The sequence below is a fragment of the Cavia porcellus genome, unplaced genomic scaffold (assembly GCF_034190915.1).
Source record: "Cavia porcellus strain 051 isolate PalLab524CR breed Dunkin Hartley unplaced genomic scaffold, mCavPor4.1 scaffold_5, whole genome shotgun sequence".
In the NCBI taxonomy this organism is placed as follows: domain Eukaryota; kingdom Metazoa; phylum Chordata; class Mammalia; order Rodentia; family Caviidae; genus Cavia; species Cavia porcellus.
This window is the reverse complement of record NW_026947488.1, coordinates 83,026,370-83,052,956: the sequence shown is the minus strand read 5'-3', so window position 1 is coordinate 83,052,956 and position 26,587 is coordinate 83,026,370. Positions and strand designations below refer to the sequence as shown.

Here is a 26,587-nt window from a genome sequence, read left to right as displayed (position 1 = left end):
TGGATACAAAGCCAACACTCAAAAATCAATTGCATTCCTATGCATGAATAACAAACTCATTGAGAGAGAAATTAGGAAAAATCACACTTTTCACAATAGACTCCAGAAAAATTAAATACTGTAGAATCAATCTAATGAAAGACCTGTACACTGAAAAATATAGTACTATAAAAAGGAAGATCAAAGAGAATATCAGAAAATGGAAAGATATCCTCTATTCTTGGAGAGAGTCAGAATCAGTATAATGAAAATGGTCATACTTCCAATACTGATACACAGACTTAATGCTATCCCAATCAACATACCAATAGAATTCCTCACAAAATGAGAGAAAACATACTAAAATTCACATGGAACAAGAAAAGACCTAGAATAGCAAAAGCAATCCTAGGCAACAAGGTTAAGGCACAGGGTATGCCAGTCCTGAATCTGACATAGGACACAGCTGTGTCACAGACACAACTACTGTCATAAAAACAGTATAGTACTAGGAAAGAAACAGACTCAAAGATCCACAGGACAAAGAAAAGATGGAGAAACAACTCTAAGCACACTTGGCTACTTTATCTTTCACAAACAGGCCAAGCATCATCATGATTGACTGATTGTGTCTCTCACTTTAGACTGTGAGCCTTTTTATCATCAGTGTGTAGCAGGATATGACACGTAAGAGTTCAGAAGTTTATTGTTTAGTGAATAAGGATGAGTTATTAAATTGCCTATAGAACTATCTTACTATAGTTTCCCACTTTCCTAAATTTTATCTATTTTTTAGGAATAAATTTTTATATTTGCTCATTCACTTATTCAACAAACATTTGTCAACCACCAAACCGTATGTCAGATGCTTTCCTAGGAAAGATAGGAATTACAGTGATGAGCAAGGTAGACTCGGTCACTGCCCTCATAAAACTTCAACTCTAGTAGTCAGACTTTTCTTTTAAAACAGTTTTCCATGTGACTGCCTGATGGTTTCAGCCAGAATATTTCTTTCTTGGCATTGTTTTGTTCTTTACCCTTTGTTTTAGATCTGTTCAGCTGAATGTCATTTTTTTTTTTTTTTGCAGTTTTCACACCTATTATTGTATCCTGTGTGCTATGGAAAACCAGCAGGATGGCATGCTGAGGCTTTCCATCACAAAGAGCAATTAAAATACTGCAGGTAAGTCCCCTGAGTCAGGTTATAATTTGTTAGGTAATATCATAATTTATCTTCATTTTAAATGATAAGAATATTAAATCTTTGATGTCAATTGACATCAGATTGCCAATTGAAAGGCCGATAAAATTGTTTCATTTGATGCCAAACAGCTATTTGCAAGTTTGGCTTGTTTATTATCAAGTTTTGGGACCTGAGGGGGATGGACAGTGTTGGTTGTGTTGGACATCTGAACTCTGTAATAAGCTCATCCTATGCAACAGATGGAGTTAAAAGCCCGAACATATGTCAAATACATGATAGTTTTTCATGGTGATATAATAATATTCTCATTCATTTTACTGTATGTATCTTCACCCTTGGACATGGTATGCTACCAGAAAGAAAAGATTAAGGCTGTGAAAGTACATTTCTTGTTGAATGAATTTCCTAAATCTTACAATTCTGTAAAACTTTAAACTTTTAAAATTTAAACTTTTAAAAATTTAAACTTCTGTAAAAATAAAAACTTTTAAGAATTATTATCTACTTAATAATTCTTCTATTATCTTATTCAAGTTGATCTATAAATCCAAAAAATGATCATTAGGAGTTCTTTTGGTGATAACTGTTTTGTAAACCTCTCTCTACATTTATAACACATGTAGAAAAAGAAAGCCTGAGAAACTTTTAGTATAGACTAAATAAATCACAAATTGTCTAGGCTGAAGTTTTCATTATTTAATAAAAGTTGTGCTCCAGAATTGAAAACTGAAAATATTAAGAAAATATTTGAGACCTTTTAAAATATGTTTAGTACAAATCAAAATGTAACTGTAAGACTACTAGGGGCATTTCAGTAGGTTGAAGAGAAAATATGTGACACTGGAGCTTCTAATAGCTTTATTTAAAACATTAAAATTCTATGTATGGAATAACTAGTAGATCAGATCAAAATATTTGATGGGCAGTAAAGTGTAGGTGTTGGCAAAAGGAAACAATTTTAGAAATAGTAGGTAATATGTTTTTAAACCTTTCTTTTGATTTCACACTAACTACACTGCATAGGTTCACATTTTTGGCACAGTCCGTTTTCGCGTGATGCAGTTGATGAGAGGAGAAAGGAATGAGATCAAGTGGGTCTACAGTGTAAGAAGGGCCCCGGATTAAGCGCACAGATTTGCAGGGGCTGCAGTTCTTGTGCATAAAAAGTAACAAGATGAGACAGCAAGAAGGATACAATGTATCAAGAAGCTCAGCACAGTTCACTCCTCAGCTGCAAGGCAGCTAGGAACTCTGGTGTGGCCATGGGGGTGCTGGTACCTAAAGCATGTGTGGGCCAGAGAAATTAACTGCCATGCTTTGTTTAGAAGCTGCAGGGAAGATAATAGGCTGTGACTTCTGGCATATTTACAGTTCACCTTGGGCTTTTTTATCTATAAGCTTTCCTCAGCTTGCACCTGGCTAGGGATATGAGAAAAGCACAAGAATCCAGTGGGATATTAGTTAAGAAGGCTCATACTCTCTAATTAATAGAGAAGATTTTAAAAATGAGAACAACAAACCCCAACTGAGGATCAGTTCAATGGGAGGAAACTGGCAAGTGGAAATTTTAAAGTAAGGACAAAACTCTTTGCAGGGATAAATTTCAATGGCCTTATTAACTCTCTTCTCAAATGAAACTCAGCTCTGTTACTGGAATATGAGATGCTCATTTCCCAAGGTTGCATAGCTCCAGGATTGTAGGCCATCTCCTCAGGGCCTTTTCCTTCCGTGTCAGGCACTAGATTCCAGCCATGAGGGTCTCCTCATTTTCTTCAAGCACAGTCTGGAAATTCCAGGCATGTGCTGCTTGCTCTGAGGTGTTTTTCTCCGCATCCTTCTGGAATGCTGCTCACTCTTCAACTTGTAACTAAGGCTTGTTTCTTACGACCTCTCACTTCTCCGAGTCCCTAAGTCCTTGAGGGTCTCATGATACTGGCTGTATTCCACCATATCTCATAGTTAGTTGCATACTTACCCCATCCCTCCTCCTGGACTCTAAATTTCTTGAGATTCTGGGCTATAGGCTGTACACGTTATGCACCTCATAAGCTCTACCCAAGACTAATTATTTTAACATTTAATAAAACATTCTGTACTGCACAGAATTCACGTGCCCTTTCTTCATTTGTTCTCGTAACAGTTTTGTGAGGGCAAAAATCCAGGGATTGCTTTCTCTAATTTACAGAAGTAGAACTTGAGGTTCAGAAATATTAAGCCATATATTAATCACACTGCCAGGAAGTAGGAGGGTCTAGTCTTGAGTTCTAGTTTTTTGACTTTGCATTCTGATTTTTCCTTACTTTATTCTGCTTCAATAAAGTGCCATGAAATAAAACAATGACTTATCTATATCTCAAAAACATGAAAATAGACTTCAAAGAGCCACTTATCTAGAAGCTCATGTGGCTAAATGAGCTTGTGTAGGAACCTGGTCCATGGTTTGGGATTTGTAGCTGCCCCAAACTGGTAACTGAGTTTGATTTTGAATCAGTTAAAAGAGGTTCTTTACAGCTTTGCTTTTCTTGATGTCTGTGTGAGCTCTGATTAAATCCAACCAATCTCTGCTTTTCCCTGTTCATCTTGTCAAGTAAGGGCTTTCCTTTCCTCCCTGAGATGTACCTTTGAGTCTCATCAAAGCAAATGGCAGGAGTTTTACTTAACACATATGGCAAACCAAAAAGAAAGTGCAGGAGATCTCCAGGAGTACATCCTGAGAAGCATGCAACAAACAGGACAGTTTGTAAGTCCAAGACTAGAGAGAAAACCATCAGCAACACTGGAACGCATTGAGGAAACACTTTGAAAGAGAGGCTAAAGTAACTTCTTGTCTTGTAGCAGAATGATGTGACTCTTTTGAAGACTGTTTCACACACAGAGCACTCAGGAAGAAGTTGTCAAGGTGCCCTTAACTGGTGCAAGTGGGCAAGACCCTTTACTTCTGTGTCCTCGTTTGTACGCACTTCATAATGCTAAAGAGCACTTTTAGGTTCTTCCTCATAGGAGCATTTTGCCTTCTCTTTTATTAAACACTGCTCTTGGACAGAAATAAGAGCACATTCTCTTTTGATGTTAAACATCTGACTTCTCCAGGATGTAGGTCTAAGTCAGAATGTTATGTCTTTTATTTTCCAGTATGAGTTTCTATAAGGCTGATACCACATCAGTGAAGGCACTGTTGATGAAAAATGCTCTGCTAACAGTTTGGTAACAAAGCAATTTAATTTGCCTCACAGCTCTCTTGCCTTAGGCTTAAATCTGGTTTAGATCTCACATAGAAATATTTCAGAAGTCCCGGATACAAAGTTCCCAGGAAAGTTTGGTCCTGTCCCAGTATTACCAGTGAATTCTCTCTTTTCTTTCATGCCCATCATTGTTATAGTCTGGGGTACTGTCAGATAATCTTCAGAACCCCTGGCCACTCCAACCTTGTGCTATGAAAGAGTTACATGAAGAATGACAGCCTTGCCTCTCCCCTGCTCATACAGAACTATTAGCCAGCCACGAGGTTCTGCCTGCCCATTTCCGAGGGGCCTCTGCTCCATCCACAAACAAATATGACCAGCTACCACAGGGCATCTACTGGGTACTGCTGTCTCTTTGGTGCCCCATTGCACTCGGTCAATGTCCTTTTTAATGAACTCTTTTATAGCTATTACACAAATGACTGAGTCTTCTAGGCTTTGCCAGTTATGATTCCACACATCAAGCATCAAAATCCTTGTCATTTCTGTGGCTCCAGAGTACTTTACAGTCCATACAGCTGGAGCACAAAATCAAGCAAAATCAGCACAAAATCTGCCTTCTGAGCTTGTACCGTATTAGCAAAACTCCAAGGCAATACTTCTTTGTTGCCTTATGCTTGTTTTTATTGAAAACAGTTATTTAAATTATTACTTTGAACCCCCCTCCCCTTGACAGAGCTCCTCCCCAGGGGGCTAGGCTGCGAACCAAACCAATGACAAATACCATGTGCACTCACCCAGCTCTCCCTCTCATCCTTAGCCCTTTGTGAGGTTTTGTCACGAAGCCTGTCTAGCTTGCGTCATTTCTTCGAATACAAGTTATAAATATAGTTAAAGATATGTTAGGCACAATTCTCTCTGGTGTTTTATTAGTTTTTATTGCTGTTGTAACAAATTACCACAAACACAGTGTCTGGCAATAGCACAAATGTACTGACTTACAGTTCCAGAAGTCAAGAATGTCTGAAATGAGTGTGCTGGGGTGAAATCAGGGATCTGCAGACTTGTGTACCTTTTGGAGGCTTTGAGGAGAACCTTTTCTTCTCCAGCTTTGAGAGACTGCCCTTTTCCTTAGCTCATTGCCTTCTTCATCTTTAAAGGCAGACCTAGACTTCCTCATGATGAAAAATGCAATGGTTCTTGTGTTATTCTCTCTGTTGCAGTCATCTTCTCCTTATAGGGATAACTGTCACTACATCGGGCCCGCCTGAATAATGTAGAATATCCTCTCCTTCTGAAGGTCATCTGATTCCTTAATTCCATCTGCAACCTTAATCTCTCCACATTATGTAGTGTAATATATTGAGAGGTTCTAGGAATTGAGATACGGTTGTGGACAGTTTCCATTATCCTACTTTTGAAAAAAGCACAGTCTAGCTATCCTAATTAAGGCAACCATTTTCATTCTTAGAAAGGTTCATGCTGCCTTACACCGATCTGCTTTCCTTCTTGGAATTTTTCATCTCCCAAACGCTCTGGCCCCATCATCAAATCAGTTGCTGGAGGAACTGTTCTAACTTGGGCAGCTCTTCTAAGACCTCCAGACTAAAATCATACTCTCGTCCATGTATCAGAGGCCAATAGGTGAGCAAACGTGTTCTGAATAATATCCCTCCCAGTGGTCAGCACGTTTGGGGCCTGGACGCACCTCATTTCTCACCTCGCTTACTCTTCCCTTTGATCCAAAACAGGTCTATCTCACAAAGTACACATGGCAGAACTGGAGTTTCCATTCCCTCTCCGCACTTAGTTAAGGACCTACAGGCTTCCAGGCCACTGGACTGACCGTACTCTACTCTCACTTCAGCACCAGAAACCTCCATGGCATCAGAGAACCAAGATGTTGCTACTAAAAACCAAGACAGATAAAAAAAAATCCAGATCACAAGTTAAAGAAATTTTCACCTTCTCCATGACTGCCACCATAGATTTGTGGGCAGATTGTGTGTTAATGTCAGCCCTAAGTGCCATTCCTGGATCAGTGAGATGGGTTGGATACTTTATGACATATTTGTTACATATGCATGTGCAGGTTGCTCTTATTTTGCCCTATAGCAGATTTAATGAAGTGATGCTGACTTTCTTCTGCACTGTCTCTCACACCTTCCATTTAATTTAATTTCTACATCTATTTAGGTTTTGGTACGTGTGTGCACACACAGCCCCACAACCATTTTCTGTGTCCAGGTTTTGGTGTACATGCACACACTTGTGCGCACTTAGCATTAATATCGCGGCTAGTCCCTGATAGCATATGTTAAAACAAAATGAGCTCCAACCAAAAAGACACCAGCAACTTTCTCTTTGTTCAGAGATGAGCAGCTCATTTTCTCTGAAAGCACATGATATTCACAATAAGTATCTCTTGAGAATACCAGAAATCTTGCAAAAATGCCCATCTTGGCATAATTTTGATCTAATTTAAATAGAAAATGTGAGAACTTTAACTTAATTTAAGATGGAAATGTAACCCATTTACAATATCTGTACACCTTAGATGAATAATCAGTTGTCATTCTCATGCAGTGCAGATGCATATCCCAAGTTTGAATTTCTCATTTGGCAAATCCCTTGAGAAAAAGACTCTCAGGAGGAAAGTGAGAGAGAGGGAGAACAGCAAGGGATCCCTGTGCCTCTCAGCTAATTTGAGCATCAGTGATACCCTAAGCAGCATCCTGCTGCCATCCGTAATGAAGAGCATACTTATTTCTAATTTGTAGCATTCCTCCCTTTTCTGATTATACAAGATGGGTTCATTCATTATTAATCCAGTTTGTCAGACAGTACGGCCTTCCAAGTGTCAGGCCGTGTTTCTAGGCAGTGAATTTGTGTTGGAGCATGGAATTTCAGAACACTCTGATCAGCAAGCTTTTGTCTGTGCCTGATTAAAGTCGGATAGACCAACTTAACAGCCTTAAAATAATTCTACATGAAGCAGCAGGACACTTTTCTATATTTGTCATTATTGGAAAGGAAGTAGACTTCAAGAACATCATTACTTTTTCTCCAAACTATACCTGACTTGTAAGGGAGACAGGGAAAGAAAATGATTCCTCTTTGTCTACACCAAAAACACCTATAAATTAACAATCGAAAAGCAGACATAAGATTAAGACATTAAGTTTGCTTGAAGGATATCAATATTTAAACACATGTGTACACACATGCGTATACATATGCACACAAAAGCCTTAGCTTGTGGAATTTAGAACTTGAGGTTAACTAGATCACAACATCATGTCATTGGAAGACTGCTGGACTTATCAAATGGTGATTCAGATTGGAATGATTCTCAGGAAACATATTCAAACAAGTGATCTGTTTACGGGCCATGTGACTGGGCTCCAGGGCATATCTGTAGTGAAGGAAAAAATCCAATGTATTATGGGAAACACACATGGATACTGCTGTGCATTTCAAAACAGAATTTATCATGTAAATGACTGAGAAATGGACTTTCCCCTAGTTCCAGATCATTTGAGTGAGCACTGGAATTGTTTTTCTTTTGCAACATCTAGCTTTAGAGGAACTGGTGAAATAAAAGGACTGGGTAAAAAATCTTGAAGTAAATAAAGCGAGCATTAAATTTTTATTTGCACTTGTTGAGGGTTTTAATGAAGGTATGTCTTGACCTTTTCTTTTTTTTCCCCAACCTATTAGAAATCTAACACTTTTGTCAATCAAAACAAGACAACAAAAATCTCTGGGTTGGCTATTACTCTTAATATAAAGATGGCCACATGTGTGGTAAGAAAACCACAATTATCCATTTTTGGACTGGCACTAACATGCAGCAGAATGTTAGAGTAAAGAGAAGCAACGGGTGTGAGGCCATGAGGGGTTATATATGAATATATCAGGCAGAAAATTAAGGGGCTAGAGAGATTCCAGACTAAGCCTAAAGCTGGCGCATGAACTCACAGAGATCCTCATGCCTCAGCCCCCTGAGTGCTGGGTACAGGTGTGCACCACCACACCTGGCTGAATTTTAAATATTAATGAATGAATGAATGTATATATTTATGTATGTATTTAAAGTATTTCACTCAGTGTCTGACACAAAGGAGCTCCACAACAAATTATTATCATCGTTATTAGCATCATGGTATTTTTCTTAGTAGTGATGTTACATTAAATCAAGGCAATTGAGAATTTGGGAAGCACTTAACAGTGAATTTTTGACAAGCTTCAAGCAAAGAATACTAGAGAACAATTAAATGAGGAGGTATTTGGCAGTAGTGAGACAACTACCTGATTGAGCTGTCCTTTAGTTCTCTTCAAAGAGAATATATGTAACACACGGAAGAATGTATTACAAAGGAAAGTTGAAAAATAAGGAAAATAAAACTGAGAGTACTATACCTCCTCAGCGAATAAAGCCTGAGCAACACTGTCCAAAATGAATGTAATATGAATCTCGTTTGCAAGTTTAGGTTTTGTAGTAGCCACAATAAAGTAAAAAGAAACAGGAAAATTAATATTAATATATTTGGTTAGCCCATATAATTAGAAATTTATTTCAATATACAACCACTATAAAAATTGTTAATGAGGTAGTTTCTTCATTAGGTCTTCAAAACTGACTACATACTTTAAACTTACTGTGCATTTTAATTTGGGCAAGCCATTTACCAACCCACACAGCTACTGGCTATCACGTTGGCTAGAAAATATATATAAAATATAAGAATGTCAAGAATGACAAAGTAAGTCTTTAAAGCCAAGTATAGAGCAAGAAGGGTAAGAAATAAGATACAAGCCTGTTGCTATAGGAAGATAATCTGATATTAGTTCTCCTTAACTATTTTTTTCACTTCCACCCTCTCTCATGAAAACATATTACGTCGCCTCATCTTAATGAAAGGCATTTGAAAGCCAAAGTATATGATAAAATATAAAGGCAATGTTAATAATTAAAAACCTGTCACTATTCAAAATATATTTTATGGAATTGAGAGATTCCTGAGGGTATTGAAAGATGTGTAAATTGCAAAAGGATATAGAAGATTAAGAAGAAAATACACTCTGATTTTCAGAAAAAGAAAGGTTAGTGAGCTTCCAAATAAACTTGATATGCCTCTTGGTAAAAGTCAAGCTCCATATCCTAAGCTTTTCAGATCTATAGAATAAGAGGCTGGATCACATAAAGTCCATGGTCTCTTTGTGTTGTAACAGTCTGCGAACCTGTAAGGTTATTCAAGGTGGGCATTTGGACATTGATAGAGAAAGCATATATTTCCTAGGGTCCAGCAACAGTTTAAAAAAAACTGCTTAACCTCACTTCTTGTGAGAGGGCTTCTAGTATCTTATCATCAGGGAAAGATTAGGATCATAGCACACCTGGATTTCAGCAAGAGATACGGAATTTACATTTAGCAAACACCTATTACTAATTTTATAAGTCACTTAATTAACATCTATTTTAGACACTGGGAGTGTGATAGTAGATAAGATTGCTTTTAAAATACTAATTATGCAAACTTTGTTATTGAACAACGTAGAAAGTGTCAGGGATAGATTGGAGGGATCATTTAATCATGAGACAATACAAAACATTTCCTCCCAAAAACTTCTAAGAGGACACATGAAAGTTTTAGGCAGAAAAGGCTTTGGAGTATGAGACCTAGAAGGCTATCCTCAGGAAGAGGAAATAGCGAATCTCAGAAGTCAGTTAGAAGGCTGACTTGCAGAAGAGCAGTGTTTCTCCAACTCCTGTGTGCACACAGATCCTCTGGGGTTCTTGGTAAGATGTAGATTCTGTTTCAGAGTCTGAGATTCTGCACCTGTAGCATGCTCCCTAATGGTACTGATGCTACCAGCCTGTGAACATTCCATGGAGCAGCAGAAGCACAGAGGAGGGCAAAAACGATGATTAAGATGTGAGTATGATTTAGGGTCATGAAGGACTTTTTTTGAGGACTTTGAATTTTTATATTAGGAACATTTGGTACAGATGAGTCATGATTAGCTTTGTACTTTTGAAAGATCACTCTGGCATTAGTGAGAAGAATGAGTTCAAATGAACAAACCTTGAAACAATTCAGTTGGGTGCTGGGACGATCTTGAATGAACTTCTGGCAAGATGATCAGGGTCTGCACCAGGAAGGTGGAATTTGTAGACGGGACAGAAGGGATAGATTCAAGGTGTGTTGGGGGAAGGCAGGTTAAGAAACTGAGAATATAGGACCTGATAAAGGTGAACTTGATAAGGGTATGAAATAACACAAAGGGTCAGGAATGAAGCTTTAACAACTCAGGAGATGTCAGCTTGGACAAAAGGAGAGAGGTTAATTTACCAAATGAGGAAAAGAAGAGAAGGAGAAGCTGTTAGGGTTGATATGTTTTTAGACATGCCAAAATGGAAGTGAGAGGGTTATCTACATGGGGAACATAAGGGCCTGATACCCAGAACACAGTGGAAGCTAACATGGTTGTTAGGAGGCATGCACTAAGTAATGGAGTGCTTGCGAATGAATGAGATGTATCAGGAAGACAGAATGGAGAAGCCGTCCTCAAAGACTTGAAGAATTGTTGTGTGTTCAACAGTCGTTGTATACTTCCAGGTGAAAGGATCTAGATCAATGAAACAGTACCACAAAGAGATACACAGACACTGATTCCTCGGAGGGGGGAACTTTCTTGCAGTATCAGCTGACCCATAATGACACAGACTACCTGACAGGACAGTGAGCTCTTCACTGGTGAACATATCAAAGCAGAACATCGAAGTCTGAATTCCAGGAGCACTGGACAGAACGCCCTCATGTTTCTAAGGTGCTAGATTAATGGACACTGGAGCAGGATTCCCAAGCTGTACCACCAGGGGAGGATACAGGAGCAGAGACCTGCAGGGAGATTTTAAAAACAAAGATTCCTATGATTCTAATTCCTGGAAATTTATTTCATAGATCTTCAATACATGCCCAGAATTAACTTTGTAGTGTGTGTGTTTCAGTACTGGAAATTGAACCCAGAGCCTTCTCACTGAGTTAAGCTAAAAGCCAGGTTTTTTTTTTTTTCCCTTGCTGTTGTTTTTATTGTTGTTGTTGTTTAAGACAGGGTTTCCTTAAGTCTCCAAGTTGCCAGGACTGGCCTTCAACTTGTAATACTCCTGTGTTTGCCTTCCAGAATTCTGTCACCATGACTAGTTTGCTAGTGAATTCTCAAACTTACAATAAGTTTCTCCCAACTTTGAATTTTTGAAACAATTTTTCATCTGTATGATCTTAATGTGTATACTTGTACAGAAACAGACGCACTTCCCAGATCATGTTGAGATTATCTCCTAGGTTTTCATCTTCCATTTTCCAGGACCTGGATTCTTTTGGCAAATGCCACCCAAGAGGTAGCCAATTGTCACGTGCTCTCTGTTTCTCTACACTTCTGATACAATGTGGTAGGTTTTACCAGAGTGTCTTGCTAAGTAGGAGAACTATGTCATTAATAAGCACAAGATTCAGTGGCATAAAGGTCAATCAGATTTACCTTAATTGAAGGAAAAGCAAACAGGCACATTCCTTATATAAATACTGATATTTAGCATTTAACTCAACCCTCATGATTCATTTAAGGAAAGGAAATTCAATAAAATCAGGCAAATGTGACTACAGGAAAAAGTGCTTCTGATCAATCTGGCTGTTTCCAGGACTTTGGGTAAATGAGAAATCAATTTCTGAAATAAAAATGTTAAATATAGACTGTGACTATCATTACAAATACTGTTTAGGTTTGGTTTTATCCTTCTCTTTTTTATCTTGTACAACAGCATTTCTTCAGTCCTTTGGAACACTTATTAAAGAATAACACTGCATTTGCACTTTAAACTTCTAGGTCAGAAAGTAAATCAGGATGACTAAGATCCTAGCTGTTTCTGATTTCCAAAAACCCAAAAATTGATTTTTAAGAGACACATTCTGTGGGTCAGAGTTGTGGGAAATGAAGTAGGCACAGCAGATTGGCAGCAGAGAGGAGGCAGAAAATAATAGAAAACAGACCTGAAACCTGGAGGAGCGAAGTTGTCTGGTAGCATTTAGCGAAGGGGCAGCCAGTTCTGCACACCTCAGCGGCCCCCAGGCATCCCCAGGTTGAAGGACATGATCTATCTGTTCCCATCCAGAGAGGTTTCTGAACACGGCAAAAGTGGTCTTTAGCCTCAAAGGGGAGAAGGTGCCTTGTGGGGAAGGAACAGAGGGTGCTTGGGAGGAGAAAGGTGTTTAGGGTTTAAATACCAGAGATTTTGAGAGGAAAAGAATGAAATGGTGGAAAACAATACCTACTTTCTTTGTTATATAGCTTTAAGCATGTTGTTTTAATAGTCATCCATGGGCAAATTATAAATAAAATGAAAGGAAGACAAACATCCTGAAAAGAAACAAAGCTGTGATTTAACCATTTCTGCCTAACTCTGGACTTAAGAAATACAAAGTGACCTATGTATTTTCCAGGGCTTTCTCTTGGAATTTGGGTAGCAACCCCATAAGTTCTCTTCCAGCCAAGTTTCTATCCTGCTGAGTCAAAAGCAACACAAAACAAAACAAAACATCTACCACCAAGGTCATTTTTCTTTTCTCTTAATTCTGATACAGTCAGGTACAAGAAGGGGTGAGTTCAGAGGATGAAGACTGACTGCTGAAGGCTGAAGGATCCTGTCAAGACAACAACCATGATGCTGGCTTACTAAAAACTGGCCAGAGACTCACTATAGGAATAGAAGAATCCCCCAACGCACAGTTAATCAAATGACAGCTGGTATATGGCACTATGTCAATAGCCCTATCTACAAAGTGAACTGGAGTACTATATTTAAATGATCTTTATTGGCTCATTCATTATTTGGATGGTCCCGTGTTTACCATGTCTTCCCAGATAGCCAAGAAAATACTGTAAGAAATGGAATGAGGCTCAGCAAAATTGTAGTTCATTATTCTAGTCTACCAGACTTAGCAGAGTTCTGAGTTGCTCTAAAAAGCATGTACTTTTTGTTTAGCTGTGGTTCAAATGCTCAAAAACAAGGAAGACAAAATTGGAAGGCACTGGAGAATCATGGGAATAGTAGGTGGAAGAAGAGCAGAGTATATGGCTTATGGCTGGATACTTGATATACTGTTTTCTTTCTCTTTGGTTTGCAGAAGGAACTTTGTTATAAACAAGTGTATCAGAATACATAGTAACCCACTTGGACTGTAATTGGTATGTGTTATTGAATTTGAGCATTTTTTGCTACAGTAAAAAGAGCAAAATTGTCTTTTGTTCGTGCCTTCTGCTTTCCTTCTTTTTCTTTTCTGTCTTCTTCCCCTTCTATTCTAACCATTTTGCTTTTAAAAAGAATTCTTTGAGCTGTGCTACCTAATGTGCTTAGTCCAGAGCAAAACACAGTCAGACCTCAGTTTTGTGTGTAGAACTGTACGGAGAGGGGATTCAGCCAAAAGTTAGAATGGGCTACAATGTGCCACAGAGTGGGAGCCTCTCATTTACTACACAATAGGAAATCGTTCAAAATTTTATCTATGTGTTATTATATTAGATCAGATTTTATAATTTTCATCCTTGGAAGAAACTTAGAATTATGTAATTGATGCTGCTTTAGCTTACAGAGCACTTTGTCGTATTTACTAATAACAAGTGCCGTATGTAATGTGACAAGGGCATTCCTTCCTGCTTCCGGATTACCCTCATGTCCGCGCATCCCGCATCCTGAAGCTCTCCTTGGAGTTGTTAACCATGGTAGAGTTATAAAAGACTATAGCAAGTAGACTTTGCTGTCAGTGATTTACTAACAAATCATTTTAAATTTTATTGCAATGTTAGAAGGAATTGTTGCTGAGGGTATAATTAGCTGATTGGATACTCTTTGAGGTTACAGAGAATCAAAAGTTTGATGGAAAAGGCACGAACTTTGCAGCCAACTGGATCACATTCTGAATTTTCTGTGGGACCCTGAACAAGCCTATGTTACCTGAATGTCAGGGGTTGTTTTTTCTTTAAGTGTAAAGTTGAGGGACATTGTGGTGATTAAATGAAACAAACTTTGTAAAGCAATTAGTTGTGACAAAGGTGGTGTTTTGTTTGTGATAATGAGCTGGTGGCAATGACAATGATCCTGGGATTATGGTGACCACGATGATGGTAAGCACTGCAGTCTGGCTTCTGAGGGACAGAACGGGATCAGTGATTAAAATCACAAAACCAGGAGCTACAGTAGTTGAGTTCAAATCCTTTCTCTTTTACTCACTAAATGTATGGTCTTGAGCAAGGACATAGTTATCTTTGTTTCTAGCAAGATACTCCAACATTAAGTTCCCTGTCTCCCCCAAATGAGACTTAGCTGGAAATAATCAATCTTAAAAACTGCCGGTCCTAATCAGCCTATCCTTGCCTTATCTCCACCCCCTTTTTCCTGCTCAGTGGTGCTCTCTAATCCAGGCAAGGTAAAGATAGGCTGATTAGGACTGGCATTTTTATCCTCTAGTTTTCGAGGCTGATTGTTTTCCAGCTAGATCTTATTCTCAGAGAAATGTGGTTATCACCTCACAGGGGGTCAGGAATTTGGCGTTACTTAGCCATGTCCTGTGCTTTTCTGTCTCTCAAAAGGCTGCAGTCTAGGCACTAGCCCATGGGTTGTGATCTCATGTGGCGGCTTGACTGGGAGGAATCCATATCCAAGCCCACACACGTGATTGTTAATGTTCTGTTCCTACAAGATCATTAGACTAAGAACTCACTCATTGGCCATCGTCTGGAGGCTGTCCTCAGATGTGTCCCCATGGATGTCATCAAAGTCAGCAGGAAAAGATTCTTCCAGTAAGCCAGAGGTCATATCTTTTGTAATCTATCTATGGAAGAAGTGATATCCCATTACTTTGTTTGGCACATTCAGTCCAGCTCAAGCCAAAGGGAGGCAACTACAGTGTGTGAATATCAGAAAGGGAGGTAGATCATTGGGAACCATCTAAAAGGTTTCCCATGCATTAATCTCTGTACCTCAATTTTTCCATCCTTGAAATGGGAGGACAATAAATACTTTAAAAAACTGTTGCAAAAATTGAGTGCCTATTTGAAAAATATCTGTGTCCATCACTTAGTAAGCAGTCAGTAAAAGTTCAACGTTCATTTTTTGAAATAAAGAAGTCAAGTTACAGTTCCTTTTTCTGTTGCCAAAACATTGGCCCAACCTGCATTATGGCCTTTGTCATTCCACATCAAAAGGTGATTATTGTGCCACCATTTTACACAGAAATCTCAGTTGAATGCAAGAGGGAGGGATCTCGACACTACAAGAGGCCTATAGAATGAGACCTTAATACAAATTCTGTTTTTCAGCCAGCTGTGGTGGTGCACTCCTGTAATCCCAGCACTTGGAAGGCTGAGAGGCAGAATTGTTGTGAATCTGAGACCAGCCTTCTACCTAAGTCCAGCCTGAACTTCATAGACTGTCTCAAAAAGATATAAAAATTGTTTTTCTCTTAGAGAGATGTGTATGAGGGGTAAGTCATATCATCAGCATGGATGGCTGTGTCTTCATCCATGAAATGAGTGCTTCTAACTTTATTAGGATGAGATTCATGACACTTAGTAGCCTCATGGGATGGGGCACAGCTGGTGAGAGCAGGAACTGTGAGGACAGGGAGGGCTGTCCAGCTGGGCTGACTGTGTGTGAGCTCAGGACGTTGTCTTGAGAGTCCCATCTAGCTCCAGACCTCTATGGTCCCATGGCTTTTTTCTAACTCATTTAATGATTCAAAATCCGCTAAGCCCTTGAGTGTTGTTTTCCTTACTTTCATAACTTTTTCCCAAGATGGTTTATAAGCCAGCATACTAAACAATCTGGCTAACAGGCCATTTACTATGATCGGATTATCCTGTTTTGTGGTTTTAAATGGTGTGAGCAAACATATCTAAATATAATCGGAGCATTTGGTTCAAGAGCAAATCCCATTAAGTGTATTTTTAAAAACTCAATGAACGTTATTTCAGAGACTCGTTCCTAGAATGAAAATTGTAGTCTGTGTTTGTTTCTGGTAGATCTTTAGGGTCCCCCTCAAGGAGCTCACATATGCCTTCAAACAAAAATACCAGCCAGCGATGTAACAGTGTCCTTGCTCCCTGTCTGTGGTCCCCAAGACTCCTCGTGTGACTTGTCTCTTTCCTAATGCGTGCTAAGTACCTCATACTTTCCTATGCAGGAAGCTTATATGAACTAATTAACATTTAATGAGAGGAAACCAACTGATTAGAATGCTTTTCGTGGTACTTTAGCTAATAAATGTTGTATATACTTTTGACTGTGTCTCCTTGGCGTGTGGCTTCTCCCTCTCCACAGCCCCCCTTTTTTCACAGCTCTGCCCTCCTCTAGGGCTTTCTGTAGTAACCTGGTTGAACAGTTTGCCTTAGTTAATTTGAGGGAAGTTTTGGGCCAAATTATTGAGGTAAATATTTTGATTGAATTTTGCTTAGAGCAGTGTGAATGAGCTTCTGAATCCAAATCAAGACCGGATCATTCCAGCCACGCTTGATGGAGAACAGCAAGTTTGATGAAAAGCAAAATCTGCCCGGCAGAGTCCCAGGCAGCTGAAAATGATTTCTCTTGTGTTTATGAAGGCAATTAGGGCTGTGCTAGCTCAGCTCTGGAGGTGCAATCGGTGGGAAAGAGAGGCTGACGTTTCCCGCGATTATCCAGACCCAGCTGCTCTGTACCTGCTTGTGCCTTCTGAATTATGCAACATGCCCTAGAATGAACTGGATCAAAGACTTTGACATGAAACTTTTGGTCATATTTTACCACCTAGAAACAAAACCATTGAGCAGAACCCGCAGTTTATTTTATAAACTATCTATGCACATCTAAGTACATCTCAAACTACAACATATGCTGGGCTTGCTGCTCCCCATCGATGGCAGTGGGTGAGCCTGCAGTTTAAGAACTCTTGATGATTTCTGTTACTTTTGAATAAATTCGCGTGTTTTTAACCTCGTGGTGTGGCTGGAATCAAAACAAATATTAAGGAGACCATCAGTGAAAGAAAGGATTGCTACTTGTCTTCCTGATTACCTGTGTTTACCCTACTAGGATTATCATCAACTTTTTAAGTTTTTTGTAGGAAGACTTTAAACCACAGTGTCTGGGCTTTTTTTTTTTTTTTTAAGATTATTTTGCTAAAACTGGATAAATAGCAAATAAATCCAAACAGGGCTTTGTCCAGTAGTGAAACGGTTTGCAAAGTGACTTAGTAAGCAGTGGCTCTGCTCTCAGCCTTGCTGTGCCCTGCAGTCTCGTTCCTCAAGGCATTTCATGCGAGCTGTTTGTCACGTGTGACCTAAGGAAAGAAAGGAAGCACCAGGAGGAGCCTACTTGTTAGCTATCTTACTTCAAAACAAAATTACTATGCTACAGGAAATTCACTATTTTCTTCCTGCTTCTCAGTGAAACATTCAGAGCACCCCAACCCCAATGCCATGGGCCTACATTTTATGTCTGAGGACAACACGCTGGCTAGTTCTATTTATACTGCAGTGAGCCTCAGATCTGTTTATTCCTGTTGGTTCCCAGCTACCTGATTAAGTGTTAGAATAATGCGCTGGACACTTTTCTTAGAAGCTTGGGATTCCTCTTACACCTGGGTAAGAAGGGGTAACTGCAGTCTCCACTGAAATGCTAGTTTGCTTTGGGTGTCTCCAGCTTTGACCTAGCCACAAGTGAACTAAAAAGTCAGGACAGCTCTGTGCAGGGTGAGGCCTCCACAATCACGTTCCCTTTTCAGTAAAGTGACCTAAAAGCTCCCAGGAAAATCTTCAGCCTATAGAAGTCTTCAGGCTATTGAGCATTTATTCTTTTTGTGCTCAGGAAGGAACATCATTTAAAAAAAAAAAAAAAGCATGATTTGGGTTATCAGACAAACGTGACCTCAAATCTTGGCTCTGGCACATTTTTAACAGCATCACCTGGGATGAACTTTCTCACTTCTCTGAACTTCATTGTCTTCATATTTTAATAAGTATAGTAGTTCCTACTTTATTGGGCTTTCATGAGAATCAGGCATAATACATAGATAAAAACATCTAGCTCAATACCCGAAGACAATGCTTACTATTGTCCCTTGTTGCTATTGTTGTAATTATTTGGATTATTTTTTTAGAATGAGAATGTTCTTCACTTACATTAAAATGTCTTATCAGAAATTATTACAAATTAGTTTTGTGCTACATCCCATATTACTGCTACGAGATCTATTGGAAGTCATCAGGGAAGGACTGGCTGTCAGGTAGGTCCAAGCAGCTCAGAGTGACTTAGTTATAAAGTGTCGTGAGCCAAGGGTATGAGTATAATCAGGTAGAAAGCCAGGGCCAATCAGAGTAAGTCATAGCTACAATACAGAAGTGAAGACAGCCAACTTCAAACATGTTCTATGTACTGAGCTTAGTACTTCGTTGGTGCTATTTGTTAAAGAGCTGTAGTAATAAGACCAGAGATCAGGAGAGCAGGACACATCATTTTGGATTTCACTTTTTTATCAGTCCTGCAATAAAGAAAGTAAAACAAGCCATTACAAAACCCAAGTTCCAGTGCCAGCAGCTTAATAGAAAAGGTCTATTTTCACCCCTCACAGTCCAGGGGCTTGGTCAGCAAGCAGCATTCCACGTGCACATGTAACGACCTGGGCTCCTCCCATCCTGTGGCTCCATCTTCCTCTGAATCTTCTCAATCCAGCTACAGAGAGCAAAAAGCAAGGATCGTTTTGGGAAATGTTCATGAGCAAAGTCTAGAAGGAGCACATTTAGAAATGCTCACATTTCCTTGGCCAAATCTGAGTCCTGTAGGAATACTGAAACAACAAAGCAGAAGTCTGAGGTGGTCTGCTTGTGGAGAAGAAAATGCAGACATTGGTGAACAAATGCAATTTGTCATAAACGAGTTGGAAGTCTTGGATTTACCTGTGTTGAATGATCAATTTCATATCAATGTCCAATGCACACCTAGAACCTGTTAAACAAACCTTGTTCTTATTACTTAGAATGTGTGGCATTTTTTGACACTTTTCATTCTGTAGTATTTCACTTAAAATACTACTCGTGCCACATGAAATTAATTTCACAATCTGGCAGAGTGAAAATACTATTGTAGCCTGTAGACCTAAATATAAAATCCCTCTACTGTTACTACAAAGAACGCTGGCCTGCAGTGGGCAGGTAAGGAGTGCCCAAGAGCAAGTGCGGAGGTCCTTAGTTAAGGAAATCTGCCATATAGCTCTGGATACAGCAGAATTCAGTGGCGCCACCTGTGTAGGACGGGCCCCATCTGGGGTGAGACTCACTACTCAAACATTTCTCTTTTAACACAGTTACCTTGAAACGTAGCTAAAAATAAAGAACAAAACCAAAACCAGAGCCCTGGTGCCTGGGAGAGTGTTTTTTCCTCGTCTCCTCCAACATTATTAACAAGCTGGAAAACAGAATGGCTTTCTTGTTAGCTGTATTTCACACTTACATCTCCCTACTCCTATCCAAGTAAGGAATCTGAGACTTCAGATAGCATTGTTTTAAAAAAAAAATGTGGCCCACTGACCAATGAGCCAGGGAAATTACTTGTATAGAATGAGCCAGAATATGCATTAGTCATATTTACGTGTTTCTAGTATAATGTAAGTGCACAGTCCTCCATGGTTTGTTAAGCAGAACTTCCTTGAAATTATGGTGGCACTGAACTTCAGTAAAAGGAATTGAAGTAAAAAGTCTCATTGATAAGGAAAAAAACAAAGAATATCTAATGAGAGCTTTCAGATATATTCTCATATATAGAGAATCTCTAAGAGATAACTAGTTACATTTTCCCATCTAGAAATCGTAGAAAATGTAAACTGGGAGGTATAGATTTAACCTGGGAGTACTCTCTCCAAACCCTTCTGCTCTTATCTGACTTCATCAACTAGCTTTAGAATGAAGTTTATTTTTCATGGTGTATCTGTCATTTACTGTCCCAAATATTAGAATAATCTGATTTATGAAAAAAGCAACCTAGTTATATATATATGGGCTATTCATTTTCTAACTTTTAGAGACCCAATTACAAAATGAATTAATAGGTAGGGGGCAATATTGACAAAAACCTAAATGGCTAAATATTTATGACAGCGGTGTGTGTAGTGAATATTAATTAGACAGTGTTTAATAAAATTTGATTTCAGGTGTCTACTTATAAATAGATGATCGCATCAATAGAAAGAGCAAGGGGGTAAAACATCAAGTGACAAAGATGTTTGAGCCACATCATACAAGGAGTGAGCAAAGCCTGACACTCATGAGTCACACATCTTTTTAGATTCTCATCAGTACAGTGTACCCAGGCAAATGCCTAGGATAGATCAATCTGATCTCTGTTTTTGTTAGAATTAATACCATTGGAAAGGATACTAAGTGATTCTGACCATGTTAAAATCTGTCTCTTTTTAAGTTGACTTCACTTGACCCAGATTAAGCTGCAATATTTGGGAATTTGCTTTGATTATTAGCAATATTATATTTATTTTTTTCAATTTTTAGTTTTTGTTAGTACATGTTTCCAATAACTAATGATGCGATTCCTTGTGATGAGGTCAGACATGTACATAATACATCTTTAATTCTCTTTATCTTTTATCCTTCCTTTCCTCTTTCTCCATCTCTTAGACCCTTGCTATTTGCAAAAGAACAATTTTTCTATTTTCTGTTATCTTTTATTTTGCTTTGGATTTATATTTTAGATTTCTCATATGAGAAGTCATTAAATCTTTTAAGTTTGTACATTTAATTTATTTTCCTTAACATTACAGTCTCTAGAACCATGCATTTTCCTAAATATTACTCAAGCTCATCCTTCTTTATGGCTGAATAATACTCCATTATGTATAAATACATTTTCTTATTCCACTCATCTGTTGATGGACTTATTGGCTGCTTCTAAGACTTACATGTTGTGAATTGAACTGCTGTAAACATGAGTATGCTTGCAGCACTGAGGTATGATATATTTAACTCTTTCAAAAATATACCTAGAAGAAAAATATCTGGGTCAATTGGAATTTCTAGCTTTGGTTTTCTGAGGAATTTCCATTCCAATTTCCACAAGAGTTGTACCAGTTTACATTCAATGTGCAAGGGTTCTTTTTTCCTTCCAGTCCCTCTAGCATTTGTTAGTTGATATTTTACTGATAGCCATTCTTTCTGGAGTAAGATGGAATCTTAGTGTTGTTCTCATTTGCATTACTCTAATGGCCAGAGTTGCTGAACTATGCAGGGGCCATTTTTACTTTTTCTGAGAAGTATCTATTCATTTCAATTGCCTGTATTTTGACTGGGTCTTTTTTGTGGGGGAGAGACTGGTTCTTTAAACTGATTCAATGAAACTCTTCCCTGGCCCCTTACTCTACTGAGAAAAAAGCAACACTGGACAATATTATCTTTTTCATTGTCATCATAGTTATACAAGGAGTTGTGGGGCCTTCAATCTAAGTTAGGAACCACACAGATCTATCTTCTCCTACATGTCATAATCTTCGAGGATTAATAGAACAAGCTGAAGGTGAAGTAGCTGATAATATATTCAAAAATTTGATGCTTTATAAGCGATAAAAAGATGTCAACATATGTTTCTATGAGTGAGCCTTTCCAGTATTTAAGAAGTAAAGCATAAGTATCTTATTAAAGTTGCATATTGCTATTTTATTATGTTCTGCTCTCGAACGCCCATTCAGTCCTTTATTTGCATAACCAAAAATTATCCATTTACTCCTTTATCAGCATTTCCAGGCAAAGCTCTAGGCACAAGGGAACAAGTCAGGTAATTCTTTCCTTCTAGAACACTCATTATCCTTCGGAGAGCAATAAATCACTAAGTAAAATATGAAACATGCCAGAGCTAAAACCTGAGGGGAACAACAAGGAAGGGAAGGGAGGCAAGGAGTGTCAGGGAGGGACTACAGTTATCTTATTTTAATTTATTTTATTTTTAAATTTCTCGTCTCAGAAGGCCTTGCTGATAACAAGACTTGTATGTAAAGACTTTCAGGTGGTGTGACAACAACCACGAGATCCCAAGGGAAAGAACATTCTAGACAGGGTGCAAAGACTCTGAGAGAAGCCTGCCTAAGCACTGTCAGTAAGGCAAGGTGATCAGAGTGGACGTGACACAGTGCAGTGCAGAGAGGAATGCAGGCCACGGCGAAGTGACGGAGGCCAGAAATGTGCGGCTCTGTGGGGCCTGATGGGACCTTGGCTTTCATTCTGAATGTAAAGAGGAGCAATTGTAGGGTTTTGAGCAAAGGTGACCAATATTCTTTAGTTCTTACTGGGGTCAGTCTGACCTCTTGTCAGGAGCACACCCAATAAGAGGCCAGAGCAGCTGCGTAGGATGCAGATGGTGCTAAGCTGGGCCTGGAGCGTAGCAAGCGGACCAGTGAGCACTGGCTGTGTTTCCGAGAGAGTCGGAAGGTGGAGATGCTTAGATTTACTGATAAATAAAGTATGAGCTATGAGGAAACAAAGGGCGTCGAGCATGAATGCAATTTCCTGGATGAGGAGCCTGTGGAAGGACCAGGCTTTGGGGAAGAGATACCGGTTTTGGTCTTGTTAAATTAATGGAGATGTTAGATAGGAAGTCAACCATTTGATTTTGTCACTCAAAGGAAATTATGGTTTATTTCTAGGCTTGTTCGATGCTCCTGCATATTGGGTAGTAGAACTTTTGTAAATTAATAGTGGGGTACCTTGGTGTCCTAAGAAAAAGGGGGAATTCTAACAAAGGTTAAAGGCAAGGCTTTTTTCCATGAAGAATAACTATTAAGCAGGATGTTTTTCTTAGGATTTATCTGTATGCCCAGATAGCCCCACCCAGTTGCATTAATCATAAGTTTCTCTTTTTCTGTAGCCCAGCTCATGATAGGGCTGACACGAAAGTTGCTTGTGATTTCACACCAAATCAGCATCTATTACTTCAGTTATTGATATGATTTATTGTATACATTAGGCTCAGGGTATATCCTTTTTGTCCCATAAGATATTCATTATACATTAGTTCACATGAGTTCTTCGTTCTGCAGGTTTGTGCCCATACTTCTAAAATAAAATTAGCAATCCAGACCTTGTCAGTAAAAGTGTTCTATTCAGACAGAGCTGGTCAGGGCCCCAAAAGTGGGCACTGCAGGGGTGACTAAAAATTCACACTCACCAACATCAACTCAGCCCTTGTGATAATGCAGAGCATCAGTGACTGCCCCAGTATCTTAGACAGTGGATATTTCCCCCTCGTGTATGATAGGAGGTTGATGGATTGTGTCTGTTGTCGAGACACAAGGAGAGAAAGGTGACTTGAGTCCCAAAATAGCCCTTTTGAATGCATTAAGAGAAAGGCTTTCTGACACAGACAGGAAGCAAGGGAAGAGAGGCAGGAACTGTGACAGTATTCATAATGTGTTGGTCACCAGCATTGATTGATATTAAGTTATTGTCCTTTGCAAAGAATGACATTATCCTTTGCTTTTATTTTAAATTATAAAACCCCTTAAAACTGTGCAATTACCTGAAGACTAAGTTGATTTTGTATTATCTGTATTTTAACAATCTATTTGGTAAGTGTTTCCTATTATTTGTTCATCATTTCACAGCAGTTGGGATTTGGAGTGGATCTTATGTGCAACCCTCTTTTTGAACTGTGGTGTTTGCAAATCTGGGTTTTCTAGAAAAATGAGAGCATCAATACTGAAGTGAGATAAAGGAAAAGTTTCATTGAAGTTTGCTTTAAATAGACAACATTTGAAAACCAAAACCTTAATGGAAAAAATCACCGCATTTAGGAAAGAAATGAAAACCATTACATACTTCATATGAGACTCAGTAAGGAATGTGCAGGAAACACATGGGGAACCTTTGAAAACTACTACAGGATATAAAGGGTGCAGAACTTGGCAAGGAGACCCAATACTGTAACTGTGAAAATCCTCTCTAACTCAATATATAAATTTACAAAATCTCAATAAAAATCCTACTGTAGTTATTTTATTTCCCTAGTCCACTGCTGCTTTATTTTGAGATGTGTTGATGATAGTGAGGAAAGTAGGAAAAGACCTTTGGTGGAAACTTGTCATACCATACAACAGAATGTATTATTAACCTATAATAAATAAAACTATATGGTATCACTACAGACTACAAACAGTAATGAAACGATGGAAGGTCTAGGAATAGTCCTAACTTTATATTTCCTACATGATGAAGTCACTGGTTAAAACCAATGGGAAATGCATTTTTCAATAAATGATTTTAGAAACACTAGCTAGACCTTTGGGAAAATAATAAAACTGAAATTATTAAATTTTAACAATAAGATTCAAGAGGAATCAGAGATTTAAGTATAAAAAGTGGAAACAAAGGAATAGTAGAAGCAAACTTGATGTTTTGTTTATACTTTTGACATAATAGAAGACTTACTAAACAAGAAACACCTAGAAGCCATAAAGGTAATTAAATTTTACTACCTAAAAATTGACAATAATAAAAAGGCAGATGATCAACTGGAGAAGCATTTAAAACAGTACTGGCATACGATTAATTTTCTCAATAGACTGAATAAGGTGTTCTCTAAGTTCCAAAGGCAGAGGAATATGAAATATGTACTTTTTAATTTAATTTTATTTTAAAGAGAAAAAAACAAACCAAGCAATAAAACAAAATTTCAAAACAAGATAACAGGAGATTAACAACAGTTAATGCATTGCATATTCTTGTCTTCAAAGAAGTCACTCAGAGTACAAGATATAGGCAGGAAAAAAACTGACCAGATAATATTAGTACAAAGTTTGCTTTTCAATGAACTAAGAGAAATTAGTAGCACAACTGTCTTAACTGCAATGTTTCTTTTCTCTCCTTTTCTCTTTCTCCCCATCACAATTCCTGTTCTCCTCTGAGCAGTTTCTTTCCAATTTACAATATCTGTGTACATTTTGGATCCTGTTTAATCATTTACTTTCACACTAGTGAGACACAGTATTTACACATGTGGGTCTGATTCATCTCACTTACGGGTATAGTCTGGATTTGCATCCTTTACCTATACAAGTCTCAAGTTTATACTTTTTAATGGCTGAGCAGTACTTGAAAATATAAAAAAAATATTTTTAAAATCTATTCCTCAGTTAATGGGCATTTGGACTGTTTCCAAGATTTAACTATTACAATTATGCTGCCATAAACATGGGTGCACATATATTGCTGTGGTGTGATGTTTTTAATTCTTCTGGGAAGAAGTCATCTTAGCTACCTTATATATATTCTTATTCTTACACAATATTTATTGTAGATTTTGGATTGTATTTGCTCTTTCAGTTTCTTATACTAGAGAGACAATATGGTATTTGATTGATTTCACTTACGAATATATTCTCAAGTCACATCCATTTACTTATAAAGGCCTTGAAGCACTCTTTCATTATCGCTGAGTAGTACTCCATTGTATAAAAATACCACGTTTTTTATTCACTCCTTGATCAACGTGCACTTGGGTTATTTCCAAGATTTGTGATTACCAATTGTGCTGCTGTAAACTGTGGTATGATGCTTTCAGTTCTTCTGTGAAAATGTCCGTAAGTGGGAAAGCTGGTTCAAATGAAACCTCTACTCCTAGCTTTTTGAGGAATCTCCAAGCTGATTTCCACAATGATTGCATCAGTCTACACTCCCACCAAGGGTGGCAAAGGGTTCTTTTTCCCCTACAGCCACTCCAGCATTTGTTTAACCAAATGGTTGATTTCTTGATCTTGGCCGTTCTTTCTGGAGTAAGGTGGAATCTCAGTTGCTTTAATTGGTATTTCTCAAATAACCAATGATGCTGAACATTTTTTCATATATTTATTTGCCATTTGTATTTCTTCATCTGAGAAGTTTATATTCATCTCATATGCCCATTTTGGACTGGGTCTTTGAATTTGGGGAAATCTGAAAATATGTATTTTTAAAAGACATTAAGAGGTCCTAAATACATGAAAATATTCTCAATCTCATTAATGATAAAAAAATTAATTAAGGAATTATGCAACATTTAAAAATATTTAGATTGAGAAGATAAAAAATTATGAGACAAAAGTCAATAGTGTTCATTCATAACCCAGAGGACAACTTGGCAATATCTACCAAATGTAAA

At 38.2% G+C, this 26,587-nt stretch overlaps 1 long non-coding RNA gene across 2 annotated transcripts in view; it reads left to right on the top strand.

Moving 5' to 3' along the window:
- The window catches only part of LOC106029042 (uncharacterized), a 30,998-nt gene extending 14,208 nt beyond the window's left edge, over window positions 1-16,790 (top strand). The window contains exons 3-4 of one of the 2 annotated variants that reach the window (XR_002788211.2): window positions 1,068-1,162; window positions 15,745-16,790. This is a non-coding gene — a long non-coding RNA (uncharacterized LOC106029042). Of the gene's footprint in view, window positions 1-1,067; window positions 1,163-13,010; window positions 14,796-15,744 lie in introns of those variants that run through there. The other variant, XR_001202687.2, reaches the window with a different exon arrangement.
- The last annotated feature ends 9,797 nt before the right edge of the window (window positions 16,791-26,587 follow it).